The 14430-nt window shown below is 42.2% G+C and overlaps 1 long non-coding RNA gene across 1 annotated transcript; it reads left to right on the top strand.

Moving 5' to 3' along the window:
- The first annotated feature begins 604 nt into the window (after positions 1-604).
- Positions 605-9918, top strand: LOC129816859 (uncharacterized). The gene is made up of 5 exons (XR_008753621.1): positions 605-704; positions 5861-6036; positions 6418-6476; positions 6988-7049; positions 9176-9918. It is a non-coding gene; the product is annotated as an uncharacterized LOC129816859 (long non-coding RNA).
- The last annotated feature ends 4512 nt before the right edge of the window (positions 9919-14430 follow it).

Raw genomic sequence — 14430 nt, 5'->3', positions numbered from 1 at the left:
TTCACATCGGCTACACTATAGTCATTGGCTATGTCATAACTAATTTGTAAACAAATAGATACATTACTAGTGCAAACACTTTTAGTGGGTGATGGTGTTAATAAAACGTTTACTGTTGACAGGAGAACAAGAGGAGACAATAGGACGAGGTGGATAATTTTATAATAAGGCCGTTTAATTACATGTAAAGATATCTTAGTAAAATCTTGCAGCAAGGCTCTTTCAGTCTGACTCCTAGTGAATCGTCCGGGAAAGAGACAGTTTCCAGAAATGTTCAGTACTATATAGACAACAAGCAAAGTAGGTAGATCTGCGAGTCCGGCCTTCCAGTTGGTCGATCTGGGTCTTGGGTAGTCCTGATCAGGCCTGGTGTCCACGTTCCATTGGTTCCTGAGAGTTCTTTGTCCTGAGGTCCAACCATGGGTTGGGTGTGTCTGTGTGATTGTCATGGGGGAGGGGAATTGTGGGTGCCGTGTATATGTCCTATGTGTCCAGCATATGTCCAAGAGAAAGAGGGGGTGTGTATGTTGTGTCAACTTATAGGTAATGTTGAGAAGTTGTTAAAACAAGTTACCAATATCTAATACAATTTCTTACAATGGTGATTTCAGGACCGAAGTGGGGAGACCAAAACAGGCTACATAACGTTACTTCTAAAGCAGCTCAAATAGCCAGCAGAAACCGTGAGAATGGAAGTGAACCAGGTAATTGAAAGATCTAGCTTGCTAACGTTAGCTAGCAATAGCGTATTTAGCTCATGTCTCATCTAAATTACATTAATAAAACATTTCTGCCAGCTGTTGGTAACTTACTGCAGATGCTGTCATACTATAGATAGTACAAGCGAATGAGAGTCGTTTTGGCCACGATGGAGGTCACTGTAGACTAGGAAGGTGTTTGTAGGGGCTGCGCAGCAGAGCAGCATACTTTTTTTTAGTGATCAATTTAGTGATACCCGAGCCCAGTCCATACCCTAGTTATTGATTTTCTTAACCCTTGTGTAGTCTTAACATCCTGTATACTCCCCTTGTCCTAAGGGTCAAAAATGACCCGCCTTCACTAAACTACAAAAATATAGCAGCTTAATTGAATTTTAAATCCCAGATCTATTTTGCATGTAGAAACAACCTGTCATTCATCACAAACTTTGTGCATATCTGGGTTTTCCCTCTTCACAATGCAGAAATACTATTTAATCATTGGACACCATTAGTTTTTATTATATCATACCTGTCACACCTGTCATATATCACACCTGTCTTATCACACATTGTTTTCTTTACTAAAGTAGAGGTTTATTATTATTATTATTATTGCTAAAGCTACTGCATAGGTCAATAACATACATTTTATTAGCAAGAGATAGCACTTGTATAGCCTAATAAAGTAGCATAAATGTGCAGAAAGTAGTTTTGAATGAATTCAACTACAAAATACTAGTCTTCTCCCATTTGTTTAACCATTGCCCCCACCCACAATGTGTCCATAGTATTTGTTTTACAGTCCTTCTTTGGGGGGCAGAATTGGCATCTCTTCTCTTGCCTGCCCCTGCTGCAGCCTCAGGTGGATCCGGACAAGATTCAGCCCCCTGAACAGCGTTCACAAATGCTGCAGAGGCTGCTGTGCAGGGGAGGCACTCTCTTCTTTGAATGTGTGGGGTTACAAGTGTCTTTCCCAGCTGCTCCAGGAACACCCTCCTCTTGTTCCACTGATCAGGCATCTAGGTAGGGTTGATCTTGTTCCATATCACGAAGGCATTGTATGAGTACACATCAATGATGTTATGGAAGATGACCAGGGGCCAGCGGGCAGTCATCCTCCTGCAGCTGTAAGTTCCAATCACCTTGTCCAGGTTGTCCACGCCTCCTTTGTTGTGGTTATAGTCCAGGATGATGGCTGGCTTCCTGTCCTCATGATCACTGATCTCAGCCGTTTGTGCAGTGTGCTCAGGACGACCGCATTCTTCTTCCTCTTTGGGAGGTAAGAACCTATAGTGGTGGGGGTGAAGGCAAACTTTGATAAGGCTTCTCCCCCTTGTTGTGAGGAGTGCAGGGGGGAGCTCAGGCTTGTTCTTTCTAACTGTGCCAACCATGGTGATCTTCCTCTTCAGGAGCTGCTGGCTGAGTTCATAAGAGGTGAAGAAATTGTCACGTGACATTGTGCCCCCTCAGTCCATCTGTCACATCAAGCACAACCCGCATCCCCTGGTTCTTCTCCGGGCCTCCACTGGTCGTCTTCCCTGTGTAGACTTACATCCCCTGGTTCTTCTCCGGGCCTCCACTGGTCGGCTTCCCTGTGTAGACTTACATCTCCTGGTTCTTCTCCGGGCCTCCACTGGTCGTCTTCCCTGTGTAGACTTGCATCCCCTGGTTCTTCTCCGGGCCTCCACTGGTCGGCTTCCCTGTGTAGACTTGCATCCCCTGGTTCTTCTCCGGGCCTCCACTGGTCGGCTTCCCTGTGTAGACTTGCATCTCCTGGTTCTTCTCCGGACCTCCATTGGTCAGCTTCCCTGTGTAGACTTGCATCCCCTGGTTCTTCTCCGGGCCTCCATTGGTCGGCTTCCCTGTGTAGACTTGCATCTTCCAAGCGTAGCTGGATTGTGCGTCACAGGCCACCCATATCTTGATGCCGTACTTTGTTGGCTTGCTGGGCATATATTGTTGGAAAGGACATCAACCTTTTGACAAAAGAGATTAGTATCAGTAATTAGTATCAGTGTCACAGAAAACAATCATATAAATCAATGATATTACAGCAACACATAATAAACTGAACAGTGTAAATCACATTACAGATATGAAAAAAAAAATGTACCTCTGAATGAGACCAGTTGCTCATCCACTGTTACTTCAGGCCCAGGGTTGTAGAGGTATGGCAGACGCTCCACCCACTTCTCCCAGACCCCTCTTATGGCCGCCAGTTTGTCTCTCACATGTCTTGCAGGTTTTGACTCACGGTTATCAAATCGTAGCATTCATGAGAAAGTGTGGTAGACTTTCAGTGGCATTGTGGCAAGGAAAACAGCCCTTCCACTCCCTGCATCCCAGAGACTACATGTAGCCTCGCCTCGGGACCTATACACCCCCGCTAAGATTAGCAGCCCTATGTAGGCACGCAGGTCAATCTCATCCATCCTTTTCCAGTTGTCTCCATATTTATGGAAACCCTCCAAATTTGTCATATCCAGGATGATTTTTTCGATGGCTGGTGTGATGAACATGTAGAATGTTGAGGCGATGTCCTGGGCAACTGCATGTCTTGTGGGCCCTGGGGTCATAAGGCCCCCTGGGGTCATAAGGCCCCCTGGGGTCATCCTTATGACAGTTCGTGCTGCCATCCTGCCCTGGTTGTCATATGGTGACAAGGACCATGTTATTTTGCTGTTCTTTGACTAAAATGTCTCTCTTTCAGCTTGGGGGATTTCTTCTTCATCTGAAGATGATGCATTGTGCTCTGGGTTGTATTCTTCCCCATCTTCTTCTTCAGATACCTCTTCCTCTTGTAAATCATTGTTCTCTTGTTTTTCCTGGACGTCTGAAAAAATCTGATCTATGACCTGTTGGGCACTGAAACGTGCACTCATGGCTTCAGCAGAGAGAGAACTGGGGGGGACTGTCATCTGCAGCACCTTTATAGCCTCTGACTGCATTCCCCATTAGTAAACAATGCTTTTAGGAAATGTTTATTTTGTCTGAAATAGTATTTATTTTGTCTGTGAACTTGAGTTATGTGTGGGGTCGTGGAGGGGTCGTGGAGGGGAGATGCTGCACAAGAAAGTTTTAGTTTTGTCTGAGTTCAATCAGTAGCACACAATCTCAATGTCTCGTGTGAGTGTCTTTGTGTGTGAGTGTCTTTGTGTGTGAGTGTCTTTGTGTGTGTGTGTGTCTTTGTGTGTGTGTGTGTCTTTGTGTTTTTGTTTGTTTGTGGTGTGTAAATTATTTTAGAACTGCCGGGTCAAAAATGACCCTAAGACAGTCTTTGTACCCTGGTGGTGTACAGCTTTCATGGAAATATGAACAAAGGCGATGTTTCACTTTTTATAATGTTGGGGTCACTCTTGGAAATTTAGGGGGTTTTCTCTGCTGTTAAACATAGTGGCGGGTCATTTTTGAACCTTAAGACAACACAAGGGTTAAAAACAGGCCCTACCCGGCCATAACCAGATGTATAATGTTAGAGGACCTTCGCAGTGGCGGTTCTAGACCATTTCAACTGGGGGGGGGGCCAAGCTGGGGCCAGTTACATTAGACGTCATTGTTGTCATCGTTTTCTTCACCGCATTGCAGGCATTAGCAGGCAAAAGACCATGTTCATAATCATCCAACGATTTATTTGCATTTTCTGTCTAATAACGGATGTAAAAAAAGAACGATAGCAAAAATTTATGTAAAAATTATTTCATACTCCATATTTAGGGAGGCCACAAGGGGGTCCAATTGTTGTTCCAAATTAAGTATGACATTTAAAATTTGCAGTGGTGGAAAAGTTCTCAATTGTCATAGTAAAAGTCACCCAGTAAAATACTACTTGAGTAAAAGTATTTGGTTTTAAATAGACTTAAGTTTAAAAGTAAATGGAATTTCAAAAATGTACACAAGTATCAAAAGTAAAATTATAAACCATTTAAAAATGGTTTATAACTTTAAGCAAACCAGACTGTTATTTTTTATTGGCGGATAGCCGGGGGCCCACGCCAACACTCAGACATAATTTACAAATGAGGCATGTGTTTAGTGAGTCCGCCAGATCAGAGGGAGTAGGGATGACCAGGGATGTTCTCTTGATAAGTGTGTGAATTTGACCATTTTCCTGACAAAATGTAACGAGTACATTTGGGTGTCAGGGAAAAGGTATGAAGTAAAAGGTACATTATTTTTCTCCGGGAATGTAGTTTAGTAAAAGATGTCAAAAATATAAATAGTACAGTACAGATACTCCCAAAAACTTTTTAAGTTGTACTTTCAAGTACTTTACACCACTGAAAATGTGTCTCTATTATGACACTTGGTGCAGTTTGATGAGGTTGGGAGAAAGAGGTGCTTTATCCAACAACCCCATTTTTCCTGTGCCATAATGGTCCAGTACATATGTCTTGGCAGGCCATATAGAGCCCCAAAGTGGATGTGTCATACTACCCATAAAACCTAGCAGTCAAACAGGTAAATGGTATATTGAAAAAAGGTCACCTTGTCCTAGAGATTTTACATGATTATCAAGACGTCACACCAGGGTAAGCATACACGAAACACAGCCCTTATTTTAAGTGTTTAAAAAATCCTCTATGGGGAAAATAAAATGGTGGAAAAACGATTGGAACCATTTCCTTGTTTAACCGCAAGGTTATGGATATTATGACTCATACTGTGGTACTCTACTGTAACGTTAGCGCGTGCAAGTTTGGCATGCAGGCGTGAAGTGTCTGGACCAAACTCACAAGATTAGTTCAAATCAACAAAATGTAAACTTTCTCAAACTTGTCATTTTGTGCATTACACTGTACATACAATGTGCCTGTTTACTGAAGAAAATGGACCGTAATTAACTTCACTTGTTAGGTATATTGGGTAGATAGCTAGGCCAACCTACTTCACTAAAACTTGGGTTTCGAAATTATAACAGGCGTGCAATGACAGGTAGCTAACGTTACAACTCTAAACATCATGAATGACATTATGTGGACTGGGAAAGGAGAATTATAAGAATTTACCTGGTGGAGTGTAAGCAATACCGCATATTTCGGGTTTTGGCTTGATGCGATCTGTTCGACATTTTTTTAAATTGACGAATCCGGTGCACTCCACAAATGATCTATTGAAAGAATTCTCAATTTCTGCTCCAATTATGTCACGTGCTCATACAGGCACGCACGAACAGATGGTGCGAGAGGATGGAGATGGTTGCAAAACAAAATATCCCCACTTGGGTGCGCCATAGCATTGCAATCCTTGACCTGCCGCCCGAAACCTGTCCTTTGATGCAGTCTGTGAATCCTGTGGTCCACACAGGTGGGTCACAGAACACCCTGACCATGCACAGGTAGGTTCGTGATGATGACGTCCTGCATTTTAAATATGTTTGTAGTCTAGTCTACAGATAAGACATTGTTTTGAACTCAGAGCAAGCATCGGGGTTTTTTCAACCTGATTGGCTTTACTATAACTAATGTAACAGGTGGGACCTATGGGGCGATAATAAAAGGGTTAAATCAATTACTGCTATCCCTTCAAAACGCAACTGTAATCAGCCATTTTGAGAAGATTGCTATGGGACCTACACCATGTGTCCTTGTCTCTTTAGTGTCCAATACATGTTTCAGTGTTTTAAGTGTCCTTATTCTAAACCCTTTATTTTAAATGATCCATTTTATTAAAATTAGTTGTATGAAGATGTTAATCATGTAAATGTTATTGCCTATAGGTGAAACAAGTTCTTTGGAGCAGAGAGGGAGAAAGGACAGTTTGAAAAGAGTTTTACATGTAAGTTACCCTAATTTATCTAATGTCAGTAGATTTGGTTAAATGTCATTATTGTGACCAACTGGCATGTTCATGTATTTTGTATAGACTTAATTCCAGCCGCTGTTCTTATATTATTTTAACTTGCATTTAATATAACAATTTTTAAGTGGTAGGCTTTGAGGCTTTGGCCATTAGTGGCCTAACTTGGCCCAATTGTCTGTGTTTGATTGCATTTGAGATCATTCTTGGTCAGGGTAGTATTCAGTAGTACTTAAAGGCTAAATGTATTTATTGGGGCTACTATAGTCCAGTAGGTCACACTAACATATTTCTGAACTTACTACTAGCCTAGCCACATTTTTGGAGAAACAGCTACTGTAAGCTACTCAGTTGATTCAGTGTCAGATTGATTTAGTAAATATTGGCCTACATGCATTTACAATTACATATTTTAGTTTTAATCCCGCAGTATACATTCATTGATACACAGCAGTGGGGCTGAGGAGGCATCACTTTGATTTGTGCACAGCTGCAGTATTCCAAACCCGGTGCCTGAGGACAGCGTGAGCCGTGCAATAGAGCCGAATAATGGTAAGTGACAGCTTATCGGGAGCAGACAGGCCGGATGGCATAGGTAATGTAGTAAACCATAAAACGACTTTGCTCTTCAGCCTGCGTCCACCAGCATGAGGTACATTAAACCAGGTGAGGCTGGTGAGCTTTATATACACTACCGGTCAAAAGTTTTAGAACACCTACTCATTCAAGGGTTTTTCTTTATTTTACTATTTTCTACATTGCCAAGAGTGTGCAAAGCTGTCAAGGCAAAGGGTGGGTACTTTGAAGAATCTCAAATATATTTTTGATTTGTTTAACACTTTTTTTTGTTACTACAATGATTCCATATGTGTTATTTCATAGTTTTGATGTCTTCACTATTATTATACAATGTAGAAAATAGTAAAGATAAAGAAAAACCCTTGAATGATAAGTGTTCAAAAACGTTTGACTGGTAGTGTATTTGGCAGGTTTTGCCCTGAGAACAGCTTGAGATGCACACATTGTAAGAATACATTTCTCACCTCTGTTGCACTGTCACATGAAATATGTCTCCTGGCCACAATCCAAAGTGAAAGGAAACTACATTTGTGATGGTGTTAAAATGCCTGCAGGTAGAAAGGAGTAAACGGCCAATATTGGTTTGAATGCAAATGAGGGAAGGGCAAAGGACCCTAGGCCTAGACCAGTTATGACAAAGAAAGGAGTCCTTTGTCTCAGTCTGGTATGGCATAGTGTGTACTGTAGACCTGTGTGACTATGCACATTTCTGCTCAATAGATCTCTAAAAAGGCAGTTCATGCCCATGAACACAATGGCCCATGGGCATGACTATGCGCTTATAAAGTGTGTTAAGATCCCAAAAAGCTTCCCTATTATTGATTGGTTGGTTGCTTCATGGCTGTAACCAAAGTGGCATAGGGAGGAGGGTAGAGTAGACATGGCAAACAAAGAGGCATGGGTTTACCCTACTGACTTTAGCCTATCAGACAGATGGATAGAGTGTAGAGCAATATACGAGTCTGGCGCTGTGGAGAAATCTGGCCTATGGTATTTACCAGGGCTGGCTGCAGACACTAAAGACTGGCAGGGGGAGAAGCATGTTTACCACTGGTAATGAACCAATGAGGTGGGCTGCACAGGGGGTTTTGGGGTTCGCCCCCCCCCCCCCCCCCCCCATATATATTTTCCCGAAATGTGGGTCACTACCATCCTCGGGTGATTCCCCCGCCCCCCATTTTTCATATCAACAATACCCAGTACCGCCCCACACACCCCAGAACAGAATCATATCACTTCCACTTATTGGGGAGGTTAATTAAGATTAAATGAGATGCATTTGATTTCTCTATGGCTGTTTAACATACACCTTAGCTGCCACTGCCTATCCCTCATTATATCTAGCTGTTTCTGGATCACGACCACTTCTATAGGTCTATGCATATCATTTCTGATAGGAGGATGTTATGTCTGAAACCATCACCTTTTGTTTGCAGCTTCACATTTACAAACCTTCCCCCAAACCTTTGTTGTGATTCTACCACTCATTATTGTATATATGTAGATATCTCCAATAGCTGTGAATAAAACATAGAGACAGATCTTCTAATTAAATCCAGGGCAGCTGGATTTAATGCTCTACAACAAAGCTTTCTTAGTGTCCAACAAGCTTTCTCTGCCCTTAACCTCGTTCTGAACACCTCCAAAACAAAGTTTATTTGGTTTGGTAAGAAGAATGCCCCTCTCCCCACAGGTGTGATTACTTCTTCTGAGGGTTTAGAGCTTGAGGTAGTCACCTCATACAAGTACATGGGAGGATGGCTAGACGGTACACTGTCCTTCTCTCAGCACATATCAAAGCTGCAGGCTAAAGTTACATCTAGACTTGGTTTCCTTTATCGTAATCACTCCAACTGCCAAACTAACCCTAATTCAGATGACCATCCTACTCATGTTAGATTACGGAGACGCAAGCTACAGATTGGTAGGTAAGGGTGCTCTCGAGCGGCTAGATGTTCTTTACCATTCGGCCATCAGATTTGCCACCAATGCTCCTTATAGGACACATCACTGCACTCTATACTCTTCTGTAAACTGGTCATCTCTGTATACCTGTTGCAAGACCCACTGGTTGATGCTTATTTATAAAACTCTCTTAGGTCTCACTCCCCCCTATCTCAGATATCATCTACTGCAGCCCTCATCCTGCACATACAACACCCCTTTTGCCAGTCACATTCTGTTAAAGGTCCCCAAAGCGCGCACATCCCTGGGTCGCTCGTCTTTCCAGTATGCTGCAGCTAGCCACTGGAACAAGCTGCAACAAACACTCGAACTGGACAGTTTTATCTCCATCTCTTCATTCAAAGACTCAATCATGGACACTCTTACTGACACTTGTGGCTGCTTCTCGTGATGTATTGTCTCTACCTTCTTGCTCTTTGTGCTGTTGTCAGTGCCCAATAATGTTTGTACCATGTTGTCATGTTGTGTTGCTACCATGCTGTGTTGTCATGTGTTGCTGCCTTGCTATGTTGTGTTAGGTCTCTCTTTTATGTAGTGTTGTGTTCTCTCGTTGTGATGTTTTGTCCTATTTTTTTGTTGTTAAAATGTAAAATCCCAGCAGGAGGCCTTTCGGTAGGCCGTCATTGTATATAAGAATTTGTTCTTAACTGACTTGCTTAGTTAAATATATGTAAAAAAAAAAATATTATAATAATAAACTGACAAACAGTATTGCTCTTTTTGTGAAATTACCTTGTTACATTAAATTTAACATTGCCTACCTCATGCCTTTTGCACACATTGTATATAGATTCTCTTTTTTCTACCATGTTATTGACTTGTTTATTGTTTACTCCATGTGTAACTCTGTGTTGTTGTCTGTTCACACTGCTATGCTTTATCTTGGCCAGGTCGCAGTTGCAAATGAGAACTTGTTCTCAACTAGCCTACCTGGTTAAATAAAGGTGAAATAAAAAAATAAAATAAAAAAAATGTAATGGGAGATATACAGAGGACCATATTGTATCCCCATAATACAGTGATCCTACTCAATGTGCTCATTGGTTCCATGTATTACTCAATTGAGGCTTTCTGTCTTCAGATGGTCTTCAGGTCCTCATATTTCAAACCCAAAGGGACTCTCAACCATCACACTCAGTCTCATCAGAGACCATCGGGGACCATTGCCTTTGAATTGGGGGCCTTTGACATGGTACTGGGCCGGAGAGTGGGGCCTTTAGAGGTGGGGGTGTATCTGAGTGGTAAGCCCTAAACCGTCTGGGTAAATCAGTGTGACAATTATTTCACTTTGCTGCACTTTCAGAATGCTTGACCTGCTTCTCAGCATTGATACACACATTCTCAGGGCGAGGCGTGGGTCATCACCGAGGGTTCCACTATGTGTGTGTGTTTATAAAAGAGAGAGGGAGTGTGAGCGTGGGTGTGTAATGATAATCCGTCAGCTGCTCTGTGATGGGAGTCCTGGCTCTGTGGGCCCTGAGTCCTGGGTGGAAGATAGGACTAGATGAGGAGGTATAGGAGTTGGAGATATTTGGTGGTCAGCCAAAGCCTCCATTCACTATAAGTACCCTAAGAAACACAACCTTTACTGTAGTTAATATTTTTTAAGCGCAGAGTATGGCACTTATTCAGTTTTAGTTTGGCTTCGTAATATCCTTGGTTTAATTCTCAGGCCATGTTATGCATGAATCACTACATCAATATTATGAATATGACCACTATTTCTTTAGAAAACTTGGCAGAGACAAATGTCTCCAGAGAGTAGTGCGGTCTGCCCAACGCATCACCGGGGCAAACTACCTGCCCTCCAGGACACCTACAGCGCCCGATGTCACAGGAAGGCCAAGAAGATCAAGGACAACAACCACCTGAGCCACTGCCTGTTCACCTCTCTCATCCAGAAGACGAGGTCAGTCCAGGTGCGTCACAGCTGGGACCGAGAGACTGGAAAAACAACTTCTATCTCAAGGCCATCAGACTGTTAAATAGCCATCACTAGCACATTAGAGGCTGCTGCCTATATACATAGACTTGAAATCACTGGCCACGTTCATAAATGGAACACTAGTCACTTTAATGTTTACTTGCATTTCTCATATGTATATACTGTATTCTATTATACTGTATCTTAGTCTATGCCGCTCTGACATTGCTCGTCCATGTATTTATATATTCTTAATTCCATTCCTTCACTTAGATTTGTGTGTATTTGACCCTCATCAAGATCAATACCCAGATCTTTTTTCCCATCTAAGTCTGGGTTTATCTAGCCCAGGCAGTGTTAGTCCTGACATAAGAGCATCGTAAACACGGGAAATGGTCTTGAACAGTGGTTGGTCTGCGTGGCAGAGTTGTTCAATAGGTGACATCTTAGGTAGGTTCCATTGTCCCTTGAGTCACCCTAATAAAGTTTCGTAGTTGTAGGTAGCTAAAGAAGTCCCTGTTAGGCAAGTGGTATTTCTGTTTCGGCTGATCAAAAGACATAAGAACTCCCTCCTCGTAACAATGTTCCAGAAGAGTGATCCCCTTATCAGACCATGGTCTAAAGTTACTATTCTGTAAAAACATAGGAATCAATCTATTGTTCCATAAAGGGGTTTTATTTATTTTTCCGAACAGCTCATTCAGTTTGCACCATGCCAGGACAGAATGTATGATTAAAGGGTTGTCTGTGATGGTTTTTATAGATTTTCTGTCCCATTTGTAAAACAATTCTGCCCCAGTGTCATCATTTACCTCAAGCTTTTCAATGTTCAACCATGAGGGAGAGGGACCCTTGTCAAACCTCTGAGCCAGAAACCTAGACTGTGCTGCCCAGTAGTACATTCTAAAATTGGGGAGGTTTAAGCCCCCTTGACTGTAATCCAGGGTCAGTTTATCCAGGCCAACCCTAGGGGTTTTGCCGTGCCAGATAAACCGTCTGGTCATCTTGTCGAGAGAGGAAAAGAATGCTGCGGGAACAGGGATAGGGAGAGATTGAAACAGATATAGAAATCTGGGCAGGACATTCATTTTAATTACATTGATTCTACCCAGTAGAGTGAGAGGTAAGTCCATCCATTTACAAAGGTCACCCTCCACCTTTTGCAACAAACTGGCCAGATTGAGTTTATAGAGGTTGTTCAGGTTACCATCCACCATTATGCCCAAATATGTGAAGCCCATAGGCGACCATCTAAAAGGAAACTTGTGCTTGATGGTATGATGGTCAAAGACAGACAACGGTAAGATTTCACTTTTATCAAAATTGACCTTATATCCAGAGAAAGAACTATAACACTGTAGTAGGATCTGCAAGTGAGAGAGGGAGTGTTCTGGGTTTGTTAGAAATAAGATAAGGTTGTCCGCAAAGAGTGATAATTTATGGGTATGGGGGCCCACCTCAAAGCCATGTATGTCAGGGCACGTTCTAATAGCCTCAGCCAACGGTTCGATGGCGAGGGCAAAGAGGTGGGGGCTGATTGGGCAACCTTGTCTGTTCCCCCTATAGAGAGGGAAAGAGGAGGAAGTAATCCCATTGGTAGCAATCCTAGCTTTAGGAGATTTGTAGAGTGATTTTTATCAAATTTACAAACACGATACCTAAACCAAACTTTTCCAAGACGCGAAAGAGGTATGGCCATTCAACCCTATCAAAGGCCTTTTCAGCGTCGAGGGAGACAGCGACACTAGGTATTTTGTTTTTGTTAGCAAGGTGAATTATATCAAAGAACCTTCTGAGATTATTGGAGGACAATCTATTAATTATGAAGCCAGTCTGATCTGGGTTGACCAACAGGGGAAGACATGACTCCAGTCTCTTAGATAGCATCTTGGTGACCAGTTTACAATCTGTGTTAAGGAGAGAGATTGGTCTATAGGAGGCGCACTTTAGTGGGTTTTTCCCTTTCTTGTGGATTACAGTAATCACTGCTTGAGAGAAAGACTCTGGAAAGCAGTTGTCTTCACTGGTTTTTTTAAGTATCTCCATAAGGTAGGGGACCAACAGCTCCCTAAATTCTTTATAGAACTCTGGAGGGAAGCCATCCTCTCCAGGAGATTTATTAGAAGGTAAGGATTTAATGGCCTCCAACAATTCAGGAACTGAGAAGTGTTCACTCAGGCGCTCGCTGTCTTCCCCTGACAGGCATGGGAGGTTGAGAAAGGAGTCGATCTCTGATAGCTCATCGCTTGATTGGGAAGTGTAGAGGTCTTCGTAGTATTTCTTAAAAGTATTATTAATTTCAGTAGGGTCGAAAGATATCTCATTAGTAAGAGTTTCTATAGCATTAATTGTCCTCTTACTTTCCTCTAGTTTTAGTTGCCATGCCAATACTTTGTGAGCTTTCTCTCTAAGCTCGTAATAACGCTGTTTTGATTTAGTGATGGCCCTCTCAGCTTGATATGTGTTCAGAATATTATATTTCAGTTTTTTATTTACCAAAAGCCTGTATAGATCTTTAGTCGGGCCTCTTTGGTAGGTTTTCTCTAGCTCGGAGATTTCAGATTCAAGGGCACTCAGTTCCGCACCGTGTTTTCTCTTCAGCCCTTTAGTATAGGAAATGATCTGTCCCCTCAGATAGGCCTTCAATGTGTCCCAAAGAATGAAACTGTCAGGAGCGGAGTGTTTGTTTGTCAAAGTAAAAATATTGATCTGCTCTTTGATGAATGCACAAAATTCAGGTTGCTTTAGGAGTGTAGAATTTAGTCTCCATCTATATGCTCCATTTACCTTAGTAGGAGTGGAGATTGATAATACCAGAGGAGAATGGTCACTAAGCAATCTGGGGAGATACTCGACATCTAACACTCTATGAAACAGTTGTGTTGATAGTAAAAAGTTATCTATGCGTGTGTGTGTCTTGTGTGGGTGTGAATAAAAAGAGTAGTCCCTATCCTGTGGGTGCAACTGTCTCCAGATGTCGAGTAAATTGAGATCTTTCATGAATGACATGGTGAGCTTGCTGGCTTTGGTAAGAAGTGAGGGTTTATCAGAGGACCTATCAAGAACAGTATCTAAACAAAAATTTAAATCTCCTCCAACCAGTAGCCATCCTGGTGGTGCTTGAGCGACCTGAAAGAAGACATTCTGAATAAACATATGGTCATCGAAGTTAGGAGCATAAATTTTCAATAAGGTCCAAGACTCTGAAAACATATGCCCCTGCACCAAAACAAACCTGCCAGAGGGATCAGAGATGGTGTTGTTGACGCAGAAGGGGATGTGTCTACTTATCAAAATTGCAGTTCGTCTTGCTTTGGAGTTAAAAGAGGATGCAAAAACTTGTCCTACCCATTCCCTCTTCAATTTCTTGTGTTCACTGGCTGTAAGATGTGTTTCTTGTAAAAACACAATGTCAGCCTTTAATTTCTTAAGGTATGTATAGACTCTTTTCCTTTTAATCAGGCT

This window comes from Salvelinus fontinalis, chromosome 19, assembly GCF_029448725.1.
Source record: "Salvelinus fontinalis isolate EN_2023a chromosome 19, ASM2944872v1, whole genome shotgun sequence".
NCBI lineage: Eukaryota > Metazoa > Chordata > Actinopteri > Salmoniformes > Salmonidae > Salvelinus > Salvelinus fontinalis.
The sequence above is the reverse complement of the archived record's forward strand: the minus strand, read 5'-3'. Positions and strand labels throughout refer to the sequence as shown.